Consider the following 18,177-nt stretch of genomic DNA (forward strand, 5'->3'; position numbering starts at 1 on the left):
AACCTCACATTAATAACACCATAAAAATAGTAAACAAGAAACTAGGCTCCCTCTATAGAATAAAACCCTTTCTTACACCTCCAGCCAGGGTTACTATTGCTCGTACCCACCTCATCTCTACCTTGCTCTATGCCTCCCCTATCTATACCAAACTATGTAGAAGTAATCTGAGTAAACTTACATCCTCCTACAACAATATTGCCAGATTTGCAGCTGGGTCCTCCTATAGAACACATCACTGTATCAATCTGAATCAGTTAGGATGGTTAGAGCTGCCAAATGTAATACTTTTCAATCAATTAATAGTAGCCCATAAGATCCTGTATTTACCTCAAAATACACCCATACTTACATCCTAGTCATCCCCTATAATAACCTCAAGGGTGGGCAACCTACTTGTACAAATATCAAAATTAGCTGGTGCCACATTGAGTTCTAACATTTGACAAAGCCTGGAACAGGAGCAGATAGATGGCATGCTTATTTAAAACATCACCTCATTGGGGAAAAATACACATCTTGGGATATGGAGAAACATGTGCTTTAATTTCCTAATGAAAATGAAGAAAAGCACAATTCCTACTATCATGATCTTGTGTTGAAATGAGTCTTTAAACACTGAAAACACCTTCAAATAAATGACCATTTTATTTTAAATAGCACTGAAAGTTCTGTTATCCTTCAGGATATCACCATCTATTCCTCTCTGACTGTTTTTCTTTCTTAGGTTTTTGTGAGACCTCAGATGTACTTGTCCTGTTCCTTTTATTCAATTTGTAATATGTTATAAAGTCAACAACACCATTTCTAATACAAATGAAACAGTTGCAGCAAGTCAGTCTGTGAAGCATTATATTTGATCTTAGGCGCACTATTATTTTAAAACTTATGTACCAAATTATACATGTTATTGTCTTTGGAGCAGTGTTGTTGGTCTCCTTTTTAGCCAGCGAGTCTCTGGAGTTAGTTTTGTTGTGGCGATTCTCAGGATGGATCTGAGGTATAGGTCTGTTAACTTGGATCTGTGGCTGGCTTTGTTGATGTTCATGACGCTGAAGGTCTGTTCACACACGAGTAGACAAACAGCCAACATCATCTGCGCTACCTTAGATTTGGAAACGCTGCATCATTGAGTGAAGCATAGAAGTCATTTAGTTTCAGAGAGCTTAACTTCTCTTTAAGGCAGGGTCGGACTGAAGGTCGATCAGTTCAAGCTGAAGCTCCTCTGGAGCTGTTTCGAGTCTTGTGACAGGGGAAAGGCCACCAATTGAAGTGACTTGTCAATTTTGTCGAAATCCAAAAACCGACGGCAGAATTCTCCGTGCAGTGCATCCAGTGACTCACTGTATTTCTTTACTTTTGCTCCGGCCTCTTTCAGCGTGGCTAGTCTAGGAAAATGAGTGAATGACTTGTTCAAAATCTGCCTGGAGAATAAAGCCAGCTTGGATTTGAAGGCTTTCACGTTTGTGTACATGTCATGCACAAACTGCTCCTTCCCCTGCAGTTTCAAGTTGAGCTCATTCAAGTGTGAAAATACGTCCGTAGCAAACGCAAAGTCACACATCCAGCTCTTGTTGCTCAGCTCAGGAAATTCATCAGTCTTCCCCTGCCGCTCCAAAAACACGCCAATCTCCTCTTTGAGCTCCCACACTTGTTGAAACACTTTGCCCAAACTCAACCAGTGGACACGGGAGTGATAAAGCAGTTCCTGGTGATCCGCATCAGTTTCCTCCAGGAACGCAATGAACTGACAGTGCTGAAGTCCCCGTGCGCGTATGAAGTTGACGAGTTTCACCACAGGATTCACAACATGATTCAGCTGTAACATCGATTTACATAGAGATTCCTGGTGGATGATGCAGTGGAGGAAAATGACATTCTGGTCAGGGTTTTCATCTTTCACTTTATTCTGGATTCTCCTCAGCAGGCCAACGTTTTTTCCCATTAAATTCAGAGATCCATCTGTGGTGACGTTAACAAGCTTACTCCAGGGAAGCTTCATGTTTTTGATGGCAGCAGACACCCGTTCAAACAAGTCCTCTCCCCGTGTTTGTCCTTTCAGAGACTCCATTGTCAAAAACTCCTCCGTTATTTCAAAAGTTTTGTTGATTCCTCGGATAAAAATGAGGAGCTGAGCAGTGTCTTTGACATCGTTGCTTTCATCCAGTGCTAAAGAATAAAAAGTGAATGACTTAGCTTTTGTTTAATCTGCTGGTGATATCTTCATCTATTAGTTCCACACAGTCACTGTCCGCCGTGATAAACTGATTTTCTCAAATTTGTCTTTGGTCTCCGGGCACAAAATACCTGCTGTCTCTACCATACATTCTTTTAAAACTCACCCTCAGACAGTGGTTTGCTGGCCTTTGCTATTTTGAATGAAAGCATAAAACTGGCCTTGGTACTTGACTCTTGAATGGCAGTTTGATGGTGAAAAACTTTGCTGAGCCTTCAAATTAGCTGCCACCTTCTCAGCAGCAGCTTCCCGTTCTTTTGTTGAGAGCTTGCTAGCATAATTAGCGTGCTGTGTGGCAAAGTGACGGCTAATATTATACTCTTTAAAAACCGCCACAGTTTCTTGGCATATCAGGCAAACAGCAGATGATCGTGTTCAGTGAAAAATATTTAGTTGTCCACTCCTTATTGAACACTCGACATTCTCTGTCCACTTTCCTTTTCTTGGGTCCGCTCATCTTCATAGAGGGGCGGTGGGTCAAAGGGTAAAGTGCAAACGTGGAGTAATAGGCCTACGCTTCACCTCAACAAAGCCAATATATCTAGAGTGCGCCATCTAGTGAGGAAACATCAGAATTGCAGGGGGAATAAAACATTAACAAGGTTAATTTATTAATTTTTTTCAAGTTTGGCGGGCCAAATCAAAACATTTAACGGGCCGCATGTGGCCCCCGGGCCGTAGTTTGCCCATGCCTGCCCTATAATAACCTCAAGACCTTACGCTCAGCTAATAACCTACTTGTACAAATATCAAAATCCAACAACTTAGCTGGTGACACCTTGTTCTCCAATACAGTAGGTAAAGCCTGGAACATCCTCCCAGGCCAGCTAACCTCAATATCCTCTGTCAGCTTATTTAAAAGCAAGCTTAAACCCTACCTCAAATCACACTGGCTATGCCCCTGTGTTAACCCAGACTAAGTACCTAACTATTAACTAGACAACCACAATTCCTAGCCTATCATGATCTTGTGTTGTCTCACTAATTTTTAGTGAGCTTAACCTTCCTTAGGATTTTTTCTCATGTAAATAAGTATATACAGTGGAATGATCAAACACCTTCATATAGTATCACAACCTATGTGTTAAATAACACTAGAAATCCATCCTTGTTTGCTGTTCTTCTATACTCTATCTATTGATCTCTAGTGTTTTTCTTTCTTAGGTTTTTGTGAGACCTCAGTATCTCTTATCATAAATTACTAGGTGTATCTAATTTTGTAATATGTTATAAAGATTTGTACTACACCATTTCTAATACAAATGTATTAGTCTTATTCATCTATTCTTAGATAAATTTTTCCTTTTTCCTACTGAAATATAAAATATATAATCTTAGGCTTGTACTATAATTGTTAAAACTTATGTACCAAATTATACTGTTATTGTCTTTGTCTTGACCTTTTATGTTGTTGTAATTTGTGGAGCTTTTCTCCCCGGGCCTCCACTGAAAATGGACATATATCCAGCTGGACTAGCCCGGTCAACAAATGTAAAATAAATAAAATAAATAATAAATACTTGTCAGTAGCTTATTCACCAAAATGCATGGTAGAGTCCTGTACTCTGGAGGTGAATTACATTGCGGTACTCAGAATATCCCTCCTGTTAATCTGTAAACCTTTAGCACTTATCTTTAACCTTTCATTAACCATATGTATATTGCATGCTTTCTGGAAAACTGTGGTTCCAGTCCATTTGATAAATATTACCAACTTCACTGACCCCTATTTTCAAACCCACTTTTTTGTTTGTTAACGAAATGAATCCCAAGGACACAAGTGTCCCTTTTCTGGAGACCCAATAGCACTGTCTGGTTAAGTGGCTTGCTTAGTCACATAGTCTGCAGGTGGAAATTGATAGCATCAAACCAAGTATTACTTAAAAAAGCTCAGTGACAATTCATAGACTTAGACCTTTGAACTAAACTGCCAGAATATGTCATGACTCACAAAATTTATGTAGGAATAACTGACTGAATTTGTAGACAGATACTGTCCTGTGAGCCATGTCCGACATGTTTTTAGAAAGGACTTCAGTACCTTGACTGCCTCATATATATATCATCAGATTTCTGTATCATGGACACAGACCTCCTAAATGGAGCTTTATTTACTGCTGTCAAAACAGGATTTGATCTTGCTGCCCTCATCCTTCTTTGAGACAGACCTTCTGGAAATGGAGTCAGTGAATGTCCTCTCAAATGCCATGGTAGTTTTTTTTTAGGTGCTATAATCTTCTACAACTCTTTCCAACACTTCTCCACTTGTCCCCATGAGTCCCTCATGGCTCATTGCTGGGTCACACACCTTTCCTTATTTATCAGAAAGCTAAACATAGATGCTCATCATCTTCATGTTACCTAATGTTTCATGTTATACTCTGGATTAAAGATTTTGGTTACTCTGAGCTGAGAAAGTTGGAGCAAAAGCCCCGCAAACTGATTTTGTTAGCATATGTAATGTTTTCTTGGCAACTTGTGTTCTCTCAGTTCAAGTAAAATGCAGACAGTGCTCTTTGGGACCACTCAGAAGTTGGCTGATTAGCAGTTCTCTCAAGGATCCTGCAGTAGCTTGTTTTGAATAGGTTGAGACTTAGCTAGATGTCTGCCTGGACTGAAGACTTAATGGATGTACTGTGTCTACTATATAAATGGTATTATTTTATTTATTTCAGCTTCTCTTATAATAAATTCATAATCACTACAAAGTGCTCTTGATAAAGACTGGCATGTTATTTCATTACTGGGGGCCAGGCAAACCATTGTATCCAAGTAGTATAAAATATACAGTATCTCCTGATAACTGAAAAATGCAACTCTGCTACTACTGTCTAGTGTGTTTAAGCAGTTCCCCTGGTTCTATTTGCTGTCAGTTGGCCAACTAATTGTGATTTAATAACTCCCACCCTTCTCTGAGCTCAATTAACCAAAGTGCTATCTGACTTACTAGGCCTTCATTTGGGCTTTCTTCTAGTAAGAGAACCTGTTCTCTAATTGCCTTATCAGTAGGGCCTACATTCTAAGCATTATTTAAGGGTTTTCCCAATGCAGATTATTTGAAAGCAGGACTTCATAGCCCTCTGTTTAACAGTGCTGTTGATAAATGCTTCAGACATTATGACTGAGGATCTCTTTGGCTGTTCTTGTTTGATGTCCTATCCTGAATTACTCATGTCTGTTTTCTATTTTCCTGAGTGTATACACACTTCTGTGCATTTATTTCTAACTGTATATATGCAACTGTACTCCTGAATTTTTCCTGAACTGTATTGTGAAATTATCAGATGATATAAATTTGGTACAAAATTGAAACTAAACTTTTTGTGAAACTTTTAGTAAGTAAAATTTTCGTAATAATAAGTTCACTGTATTATTATATTATGAGTTTATTGACTCCCTGTCTCTAGACAATGTGATGGCTGAAAAGGGTCCCTAGTCTAGTCTACTCGCTTGGTTATCATATAAATAAAGATATATTCTTTGCTATCTTTTATATCAGTATGATATGATACGTGTTTTCTTTGTACCTGTATAGTGACTGCAAAATTTGTCATACTCATTGGTATAAAAATTTCATATAGCAGTGTGTTCTGTGTTGTTCCTTGTAATCTCTTCAGTTATCCTTGCAAATGACCATTATTTGTACAGTAAATTTTGCCCAGTGATCAAAAACAAATAAATAATTACTTACTGACATGACCATACACACTAACAAGACCTTAGCATCATTAAGGTACTGGCTATGTTAGCACAGTGACGTAAGCATATATTGCCTTTTATGTGCTCTTGGCCTATGGCTGTCGTACACATGTATACAGCTTCTGTTCTTTCTGTCACTCAGTGTCTCTCATCTTCTGGATCTGATTACACAACCACTTTATACTGCATAGATTTCCAAATGGCAAAGCTTACATATGGGCTCTTTATTCCTCATTCCAGTGTTTGACCTGTTGCATCTGCCAAAAACATATGTAAGACTCTTCTATCTGTGTTCCTTCCCTTATTCCATAATCTCCTGGCGTATTGAATGTTTTGACATGTGTCCCCATTTTAACTTACACATTTTTCTGCTGTGTTACCATACATGCTCATTTTGTGTTTATATCCCTATTTAAAAGAACCATTTCAAACAATCACCTCCAACTGCCAGACATCTACCTGCCTTGACATGTGGACTTCTACTTTTGTTGTTCTTTCCTTTGTCTTCCTACTGTCCTGTATCAACACTGATCTTGCTGATATATACCTTCTGAGGTAGAATGGCATTCTAACTGTGGATTTTCTGATACCTATGACTGCCTCATCACTATATCTCTCTGGTACATCCCAAAATATCAGCTAGTGTAACACTTGATGAAGAGCCATTTTATGAAGTCTTTGACTCTGAGGCTGTAATGTTGCCTTCAAGAAATCAGTAAATATTCTTTACTTTCCCTTTACAGCTGAAATTTTGTGTAAGACTTTTGCAGCCTAACAAGATTTGACTTGATTACTACTGCTAATTACCAACATGGTAGTAAATGGCAACAACACACCAAAGTCAAAACTTGTAAAACAGAAATGCATTCACTACAGTAGACCAAAGGAAATAGAAATAAGTACTGTTGAGTGCTTTCAACATTTTAATGTAATGCGACTTCTTCAGAACAAATAAGTACTAAACTTACAGAGTCCTACTAAAACATTAAGCACTAGTCACATTATAAAACCAGCAAATCACGTCTGAAACTATTTGAAACCACATCCATATTACAAACCAAATATGAGAAGATCTAAAATTTTAAAATGCAGACATGTAGGTATACATGCACATGCACAATTTATAAAAATTGATCGACACATATAAATGTAATATGTGCAAGCATTGTCACTTCATAAAGGAAGGTAATATTATTTGTTTAAAAGGACAGGACCCTATAAGTAACCATGGTTATTCTACTTGACACACTAAGGGAGTGGTATATTTAGCCTGATGATGTTGTCAGTGTGATTCATTCTATACTGGAAAACAGACCATATGCTTTGGGAACACACACACACACACACACACACACACACACACACACACACACACACACACACACACACACACACACATATATATATATACATATCTTGGCACATTAATCACATTAAAAATAAGAGGACCACCAATGCCTTGTTTAGATGTATTTCTACATTCTTAGATCATAGTTCCCAGTTCAGTGTCATTGAAAAAGTGCCTGTGGACCCTTGGGGAAGCCTTGGAGAGAGAAATTAGAATTACAGGTACTGAAATGGGCGATCAGATTACAAGCAGAAATCCCCCAGGTTTAAATGATATTATTTCATGAAAGAGTCACTTAAAAGTCAGGGCAAGGAATTTATGATAGTTCATGATTCATCAGACTATAATATTTTATTCATTTAATAATGTTTATTTACTATTTGCATTATATTTGTCATATTTTGATTGTTTTAATTTTTCAGTATATAACTTGTATTTCTAGAGACACTATATATAGGGGATTATGATTGGGTTGCCAATTAAAACCTACTTATTTTGTGTTCAGGACGTGGATGCCAAGAAGTTCACATTGAAAGCGAAGCTCTACAGGCGAAGTTCTAGGCATCCATGTTGAGAACACGTAATAAAGGGTTACGATCTGTGACATGATCATAATTCTTTGTAGTACATGGAGATCTGCTCCATGTACTACTAGTTACAGGGGGAAAAAATATGAAGTGTTTTGTTGCCTTTCAAAGCCATAAAACACGTAGTGGACACTGCCAGAAAGGCAGTGTAATGTTGTATGTCACATTTACACTTACCTTTATTGACTCTCAACTGTCCATGTTTATGCAGAACATCCAGATTATTGCTTCATAATGTTGTATGTCACATTTACACTTACCTTTCTTGCCTCTCAACTGTCCATATTTATGCAGAGCATCCAGATTATTGCTTCATATTTTTGGCTTGTTCCTTATAAAATCTGTGGTTTTCAGACAAACCACTGAGGATTGAAGTCACTAAATAATGGCATACATTGGAGTTTCAGAGTTTGTATCCTTCAGAAAATGTATTATTCTAGCAACTTTCTAAGTTCATTAGAGGAACTTAGGGACATTCTACTACTAGTATGGATAGCAGGCAAAAACAATTCCTTTATTTCTGCCATTGTTATTTACTGATAAGTACTGGCAGATTTTACTGCCTGGCACTTAACCCATCCTTAACAACTTTAGCAGGGGTTGCTTACCATTTGTTAAGGTCGGGTCTTAATCCACTCTAGCACTTAACTGGTTTGTCTTTTTCCAAGCATAATCACTGTGCTCCGTGCACTACAAATATTTTTTAAATAATAAAGGTTTTTTGATTGTAAGGGAGGGTGTTTTAACTAAGTAATTCAATTTTGCTAAGCTGGGCTTATGAATGTGCATGTACACTACATGTCTCTGTTTTTAAATTTTAAATCTTCTCATAGTGATTTGAAACTATTAGCTGATTTTAACATTTTCATTGTATATGTAATGAGCATTGAATTTAAGTCATATGACTACCTTATGTTGTTTTTTTTCTTTCTCACTGTTAATATCTATCAGATTTTAAGTCTTCAGTTTGCTATGCTACCTGTATATAAGACTAAGTATCGTAATTGCACTCTTATTGTATACAACGTCACTACCTGCTACTACTGTAAGAACTGTCTTCTAGAAGTATTGTTATACAAGATTATTGGTCTTGTCTCCCTCTTGACAAATTTATTCTGTTCTAGTCTTTTACTGTTATGAATGTCTGTTACTGTTTTTTTCTTTATTGTATTATACAATTTTCTTTCTACTAACAAAATAATTTACTAACAATGGAGCTTTTCACCCCAGGCCTCTGCTGAAAAAGGGTTTTATGCCCAGTTGGACTCTCCTGATAAGCAAATGTAAAATAAATACAAAATAATTTGATTTGCTGTTTTTATTATGTGATTAGTGCTTAATGTTTTATTAGGAATCTGTAAGTTAATACTTATCTGTTCTGAAGAAATCTTGTTAACATTAAAATATGAATGTGCTCAACAGCACTTCTTTCCATTTCATGTGGTCTTTTTTAACAACTACATTTGTGTTTTACCACTAGTAATTAAATATGGGAATCATTAAGGTTTGTTTAGACCACACTGTCTTGTAAGGTAGATCGTGTTATGTCATCACATCCCTTCTGTAAAAAACTGTGCAGTGATGTCTATGCCCACTTAAAGAAACACACTGGGAAAATTAAAGTCAAACCAGTGCATTTATTAATAACATTACAGCATACCTCTGTACTTATTGTCACAAGAAATCTGGGCAAAACCAAAAATAATAGGTGTCAAAGGCCCAAAAAATAGGGATAACTTTTTGAGATTGCTCTTATAAACTTAGAAAGTTGCTAGAATAAAATGCTTTGTGTTAGCATACATTTTCTGAAGGATATGACGTCTGAAACTCAAATGTCTATCATTATTTAGTGACTTCAGACCTCAGTGTTTTGCCAGAAAACTACACATTTTATGAGGAACAGACTAACAAATATGAGGCAAAAATCTATACATTCGGCAAGAAAGGAATGGAGGGGGCTACAACTCATTCACAGTGTTCATCTGTATAGGATAGGAAAATATTGATAGTGCTTTACAGGGTTAACAGCATATACCTCTTTCACTCAAAACTGCACTGAATTAATTCAGCCTGCCATTCACTTGACCCCGCCCACTGTCCTAGTGGACAGGAATTGATACGGTCTAAAATGAAATAGCACCAACATTAATATTTTTTGCTGATGCCCTTAACAGCTCTAGTTTGTAATATGGGATGCTTCCTGTGATTACTGAGACCACAAAAGAAGCAGCCATGTTATAGCTTTGTTCTAACCACTGTCAAATATTAAGGTGACACACATGATAGTGCCATACCTCAGTGACATTTTCCAGTCAATAATAACTTCCAAACACAATTGATCTGAACTACTGACTTCATCCTTATAGTTACTGTAACTAAATTGTGTGATGTAAATTTTTCCTTCAAGACTATTTTCATTACCTGTTTTAACATCAGAGCATTCATTTTTTAATTTGTTAGAGATTTTTTCTACTTTGGTGTATTCCTGGGTCATTATAAAGAGAGCAGTCTCTGTTTTGGACTGTAGTGGCCTTGACATCAATGGCGTGGAACAGGCTTTTATGGAAAATAAAAATCTGCCCACTATATCTGCACCCTGCAACAACTAATAGTCCATTTTTTCACTACATATACCCCACTGATCATAACTATCTTTTCTTTGCTATATTACATTTTAACACCCTACTAATTTCAGAATTAAGAATCCTGTCTGAATATTGACACATTAGGCTTTTGCTTGAATAGACCAAACCACCTAACAATGTCTTCTGCCAACTGAACCTCTTGCTGTTATTTTGATCGTAATGTTTCTATGTTTCTTCCACAAGTGCTGTATATCACCGACAGGCACACATTTTCTCAAGTCTAGAAGTCTAGTCATAGAAGGCAACTATGAGTTGGTATACAAAGGTTTTGGTTTCATATCTGAAGAAATACTTCAATTTTTATTCTCAGTATTTTTCATATTTTCTACAGTGCTGGCCAGATATTTTTCGATTGTTTTTTCATTGCATGAACATTTTTCATTTATAATAAATCATCTTTTATTAAACCACACTGATTTCATATATTTGTAACCCTCAGTCACCAAGTAATAAGCTGTAGAATTCTTTGATGCATAAACAGAACTTAGTTTCTCATGGCTGCCACATATATGGCACAGACACTGCTTCTTTACTTCTTGGGTACCGCCAGGTGAATCACTTGAATCATTGCCAACCAAGAAGGCAATCCTAGATGAAGAACTGATCCCACATCTGAAAAAATAGAAGTGTAGGCCCCTCACTATATTTCTAAGCCGATTATGTCATTTGTTGTGTCAAACAATGCCAAAGTCATAAACTGCACATCATTTTTGTTTTCCTGTGAGGGAAATAAACATAGCATCCTCACCATAAGTGTCATCATCACAATTTATCACTTAAGCTGAACTTTTGAACTTGCTCTTTAATGGAGCTCAGACAAACTAAAAAAATCAAGGAGACATGACATAAACTGTTATGATATATATTTTCCACATGAATAGGTGTGCAGAAACATTTGAAACAGATTTCCTTAAGGGATACCCTTTAAAAGTGCCTTATTTCTGCAGTGAAAACCACATTTTCTGTCTTATTTAAAATGCTATAACATTTAAATTGTATTTACATGAACATTAGATGCCATGTATATGTGTTAATTCTGGGTGGTGATTGCTCGTGTTGACATTAGTGAATTTATACATATATAGTATAATTGCTAATACAAGTAAATGATTACTTTAATAGCACAGCAAAAAAGCTGTCCCTGAAATCATGTAGTTCAGACCCCCAGGAAAAGTATAGGCTATTAATGGGCATATATCACTTCAAATACGGGGACACACTGTAATATAAAAATGCCGTGTTAATTTATAAAAATTGAACTGGAGTTTAAGAGATTAATGATAATGTGACATTGATACAGCAATAGAAATTTGGTATAAAAAGAGAAAATGTACAAAGTACTAAGACAAATCTATTGGGGAGACGGTAAGAGAGGAAAGAAAGGAATAAGGTAAGGGAGAGTCAGGAACTGACTATGCCACTTTAATTTCTAGTTTTGTTTATCTTTTTATTCTTTGGCACACTTTCAGGAACTTATAATGGAAACAGCTGGGATTATGAGGAAGTTTGCAACTATCAAAAGCTTGTAAAATCTTTGACACAGACCAAGGACAATAAAAGTACTGAACAATCCTTTATAGAAAGCATTCCTGACAACTGTATTGCCCGTGATATGCGATAGATAAGTTGTAAGGTATTACAGATTGCTTATGGCAGTTATATTGGAATGTTTACATCAGAATGCAGCAGAAAAGCTTTTAAAAGTATTATAAAAATTTCCCATGCTAGGTAGGAAACATAATATATATTTGAACAGAATTAGTAAATAGAAAGGACAAAATCTAATATTTAAAGGAATAAATTATGCTTGGTTTGAGATTAAAAATCCACTGCTAAAAATCTGTTTATCAAAAAAAGGCTTTTAGAAAACTAACTTGCATTTACAGAAACAAATCTAAATTCAAATTCAGTGCAACAACTTCTTAGAAATGAATAACATTAGTCAGCCAACGTATGCACACTTCCTTACTGTGGCCTCTTGCAAACAGTATAGACTATTCTCTGATGTAATGTGTACTCTCAGTTTTTCCTTCTCTTCCTTCACCCCCAAAGACTCCCGTGCTTTATTGTGTTTCTTTATGGGCTCACACAGTTATGCAAATGAGCATGGCTGCTTTTCACTGCACCAAGTTTTCAGAATTTCCATTTGTTTTATGGTGTGTATTTTAGGCAGTGAAATTAAACCAGGCATGTAGTTATAGCAATGTTGTATTATATGCATTTCCCTACTAAACTTCCTCCTTAACTTTTGATAATCAATATGCCATCCAAACCATTCTAGTCAGAAGAGACTCTGACAATGAATAAATACCTATGGTGCCAACCAGACAAAAATGTTTTATCTATGACAGAAAATCAACCCATTTTCTTTTCTATAAATCTGTCTTTATTTTTAAAACACATGTTGTTCTTATTTCGGCTTTTCCCAGTTAGGAGTCGCCACAGTGGAACACTGGTGCGCTAATGATTGGCAGTAGACTTTTACGGTGCCGAGGTGACAGCCTGACGCTCAACCTTCAATGAAGGCACGCCCATTCACACATGTCTTTCAAATGCCACTCGACTGCGAGGAGGACATGCAGACTCCACACAGAAGGCGCTCCAGCCGAGAATCGAACGGGAGAACCTCTTGCTGTGAGGTGACAATGATACCGCTGCACTACGCGGCTTTTTATTTTTAAAACACATACTGCCTGTTAAGTTCAGCTTATAGGTAGCATTTTTTAAATGTTTATTTGTTGTAAGTTTGAATTTGTACATCAGAGCAGCAGCTACCCTGTAATGGTTTAGTAGAGTAGCATCAACGAGTCAAAACTATGTTGCATTTTGTAGAGAATGTAGGGAAATTAAAACACAAAGTTTATTTTAGAATCCCACATGTATGTTGGCAAGATGCTGGATTATCCAGGACTGGCGCTCTTTCTGGGGGAGGAAAAGAGGCATTTTGGATGTCCCTCCCCTCACTACTGTAGGATTGATGATGCTTCCAACTATGTAAGATGAAGAGTCAATTATTAGAACATTACTCACTAACACAGCAAAATAACCTGTTCTCCAATAGCACACATCAAAGAAAGGTTTCCCCGCATCTCCCCTTTTGGGATGCAAGCCCCCCAGAACCCTCCAAACGTATTTATACAACCCCATCATCACACAACATTGGTGAAAGAAGAAACATCTCATAATAGTATACCAGAGTCCCAGGTAATCACTGGTTTTGATCCAACATGAAAATAGTGAAAGCAAATTATTTTCTATGCACTGATCAATGAGGAAATGCTGGACGGCCATCAATTACCAGTACTGATGTGGCGTGACATAATGAGAGTCACACAGTGGAGCAGCTTGTGATATAAGAAAATGTCATCACATGTCCTCATTTCAGAGAGGGGTGGCTACAGTTAGGAAAATTATGATTTATGGTGGGATGACTGTCATTGCCTTTTTATGTGACTCCAGGAGTATGAGAAATAATTAATGTTCAGTGGACATGGATGTGCTTACCTCATTCAAATGATCTAAGCCATGATTTACCTTACGCAGGGATGCTTCTTGAATTCAGTCATCTTCCATTTTGCATCAGAATTTGAGTGACAGGCTTATGGTGCTAGTAAAGTGGGCACCTGATCAGCTTAGTGTATCAGTGGCTAAGTTCCTTTCTCATAGACCCAGAGTCCAATGTTCACTCCTGATAGCTGATTATTTGCTGTGAGTCTGGCATTGTTCTCAAAACAAATTGGTTGTTTGACTAGTCTAAAAGTTTGCCCATATCTATCTATCTATCTATCTATCTATCTATCTATCTATCTATCTATCTATCTATCTATCTATCTGTCTATCTATCTATCACTGCAAAGAACAGATCAATTACCTAACTAACAAATAAAATTATGAAAAAACATGCAGGTTGCAAATATGATAAGTACATTGTAGTGGTGGTTGTCTAACACTTAGAACTCATAAAATAATTAGATGGTTATTGGATTATGACTGCCAGGAACAAAAGTTAATGTTTCAAGTTAATTTTCTGGAGGTTGCTACTTCACAATTCAGTAATCTGACAAATATATGCTATTTTATGTTAAATCCTAGCTCAGATTACCTGCCCTTGTAGATGATGGATCATTTTTCTGAGAATTAACACGTTCACCAGAATGACTGAAAGATTTGTGCCATTGTCATTCTACCACAGAGTGAGCAGAGCAGTGTTTTAAGTGATAAAGGTGAAAACGTCTTCTGTATGCATAGCAAGGGATCAGACTGGGTGTGTTTTCTATCGACAATGCCTAAACTCGAGCAGGACTTGTTTACACAAATCAGAGAAGCATTGAGCTCATCAAGATTTGAAATATGTCCAAGTCAAAGTCTCATTTTTTCACATGGAAGTCATTAAGTTGGTAATGGGAATATGTTTTCACTATACCAGTTTTCAGTCAACCTACATGCATTAAATATTAATCCTAGTGAAAATGCGATTTGGCATATTTAACAAGTTGGCTTCCTCCCTCATCCAAGATATACTGATAGGTGAACTGGTAACCTGTAAATGGCGTGTGTGTGTGTGTGTGTGTGTGTGTGTGTGTGTGTGTGTGTGTGTGTGTGTGTGTGTGTGTGTGTGTGTGTGTGTGTGTGTGTGTGTGTGTGTGTGTGTGTGTGTGTGTGTGTGTATATATATATATATATATATATATATATATATATACACCCTGAGCTACCCTGCTTCCCATCAAGTATTTTGTTCTCTTGCTTATTTGAGTTGCTTATTGGGATAGGCTGCAGTGCCTCTGCAACCTTGAATGGAATATTTAGTTAAACTAAAAATTGTCATTTTGTTCAAGTATTATGAATACTTATCTCTCTGACTTTTTAAACACTTCAGGTCATATCTTGAACCTCAAATGCTTTATTATTTCTTAAATAACATTTTTGTATCTTTTTCCTTTTGTGATGGTAAATATTTCTACAGGTAAAGCATATATGAAACTATTTAATGATTGTCTTTTGCATATGACAAAAAGGCATATTAAGTACTAGGTACTTGTGCTAAACTTGTTAAACTACAATATCAGTGAAAAGGCAAATGGTGAGCTGACAAGTAATTAATGTGTACACTTCGCTTAAACAAAGACAGCCCAAGAGTCACCCAAAGTTTATTTTCAAACTTATCTAGCATCTGTTTTCTGTACAGCACCTTGCTCTGCCATCTGTGTAGTATTGTACAACCCATGCTTTTCTATTTGTTGGATCAGGAACAACACTTGCTGTCTCTGCATGGACTTGTACATTGTGTTTCTCATTTCCTTTATAAAATAATCTCTGTGCTGCTGATCCTGCACTGTTATTCTCTGCCTTGTGCCTTCTAATGTCTGTGATAGCTGTATTATGTGCTCACAACACTAAGTACTGACAAGTGGTGGCAGCAGTCACATTCCCGGTGAGTAAGGTGACAGCCATAACCTAAATAAAAAAGTATTTCTAAATAAGAAAGTATTTCTTACACCGAGCTGCTGGTCTGTCAGCCATTAGAGCAGGAATATTAATAATGTCAGGTGATTCAAATCACCATTGCAACTAGAGGCATAGTGGTCGTCAGACCAGTCATCATTCTGAATGGTAAATATTATTTTTGTAGAATCGCTATCTGTACCATGAGATAACAGCATTAGTTACCAGAGCACATATGCACAAAGAGGGGCACACAGCAGTTGTTGCACTGCACATCCCTTAATGCACTGCTGTAGAGCAGCTAATGGGCATGAGGCTGTGGTGACAATTTTGCATTTACCTATCAAATGTAAGGAACCTTGTATGAGGAACTTTTATGTGCAGAAACAGTTATACGCATTTTCAAACCAGGGACTAGAACTTGTGTAGTTACACAGAAGGTAGTGTTTTCAAATATTATTGTACAGGTTTTGCAACTAACTCACCCAGCAACAGTTTAACACACAAACTGACATGAAATAGCTGTTGTGGGCAGGGAACATAAAGTCATACACTGTAGCATTTTATGAATGATGAAGATATTCCTTACTTTTAAAATAAACTTGTTTTATAGGTGATAGAACATATTCCACTTAATAACCACTATGCTGTTTATGTAGTCTCCAGGGTCTGCAGATACTTGACCTTTTTCCCCATGAAAATAATGCATGTCGTCATTAATTTCTGAATGAAAAGTACTTTAGTGTCATGGGATGTGTGCATCTTTTGGCTATTTTAGATACATTTTTTATCATCATATGCAGCATGTAACCATGCATGTCTCAAAGAGCTGGTGTTAAGTTTTGACTACGCTTACAATATATTCTGGGATGAAGTGAGATGCATTTTCTTTTCCAGTTGTGTTTCTTTACTTTGTATCTGCATTTACATTTAATAACATATTAGTACATCACAGTGAGTGAAAACAGAATCCAACAAGATAGACCATGAAATTATTAGTGACTGTTGTTCCCTGTCCTTGAGATCAAAAATGGCTTAGACTGAAAAAGAAAAAGATGTTGCAGCTGAAAATACAAGTTTTGTTTGCTATTTGTTTATTCATTCATTTGTTGATTGAATCACTGATTTTTATCTCTCAAAATGTCTGGTGATATTACTGGTCCTTTTCTTTCTGCTGCAGAGCAGAGTACATGGAAGGTAACCAACTTACTTAAGGACGTACAATATGTATGAATGTAGTATATATTGGGAAAGGGGCAACACAAATTGATTTGCTTGAGACCATGTTTCCAATTTTGCAGTTTAGTGACTAATGAATTAAAATGTACTGAACTGGCTGAACGAACTCCTTGTTTTGGGAAGTTTGTAATATCAATGGCATTATTAGCCTGTAATAAGGCTCATACAAGCAGTGAATAGCCATTAAAGGTGGCATCAGATCATGATAGTGTCTAAAAACACACAGGCCACTGGGGTAGGGGTGACCAGGAGACAGTGAAGCCATCGTCTTATTACAGATAATAGAAATGTGTTTGCTTGTGTTACAAATTCAAAAAAAGTTTCTGCAAAACCAGCTAAACACCACACTTTACTCTGACCACTGCCATATCATTTATTTAGAATTCAGTGAAGAAAATCTGATTAAACATTTTGAAGATGTAATGCAATGCCAAATGCTTACTTGTACAAAAGATACTAGTGAGTCCTTGACTAATTACTAATTTCATTTTTATTTTGTAATGGCACGTCTTCTGGAGTATGTCATTCTTTGACCTTTCTGATTTAAAATATTTTAGTACCTATTTTCTTTTGCATTGAGGTAGAGATTGTAACAACTTACCACAGAGCCCACACCAGACAGCAGCAATCCCAAATGAAGGGTATGTGAAAAGGCAGTAAAACTATGTTGTTTGGCTGAGAGAGGAAATAAAAATGCCCAGGAATGATTGATTAGTAAGAAAAAAAATAGTCCAGAATACAGCAAAGTATTTTATCACAGTGAGGTACGCATGGTATGTGTGTGGGGGTGGGAGTGGGGTGGGGGGATCAGTCAAGGAAGATAGGGAGGAAATAAATTAACACAAAACCTTTTATTGCAATGAAAGTTATTTTGTGCTTTATAGTGAATTATTTACCAATTTTCTTGTAGTATTAACTCAATCTGTAGAGGCATGGACACAGATGCTATGTAGATGGAATATGCATAGCTTTTGATTT

The sequence above is a fragment of the Protopterus annectens genome, chromosome 14.part0 (assembly GCF_019279795.1).
Source record: "Protopterus annectens isolate FY-2018-M chromosome 14.part0, PAN1.0, whole genome shotgun sequence".
NCBI classification, from domain to species: domain Eukaryota; kingdom Metazoa; phylum Chordata; order Ceratodontiformes; family Protopteridae; genus Protopterus; species Protopterus annectens.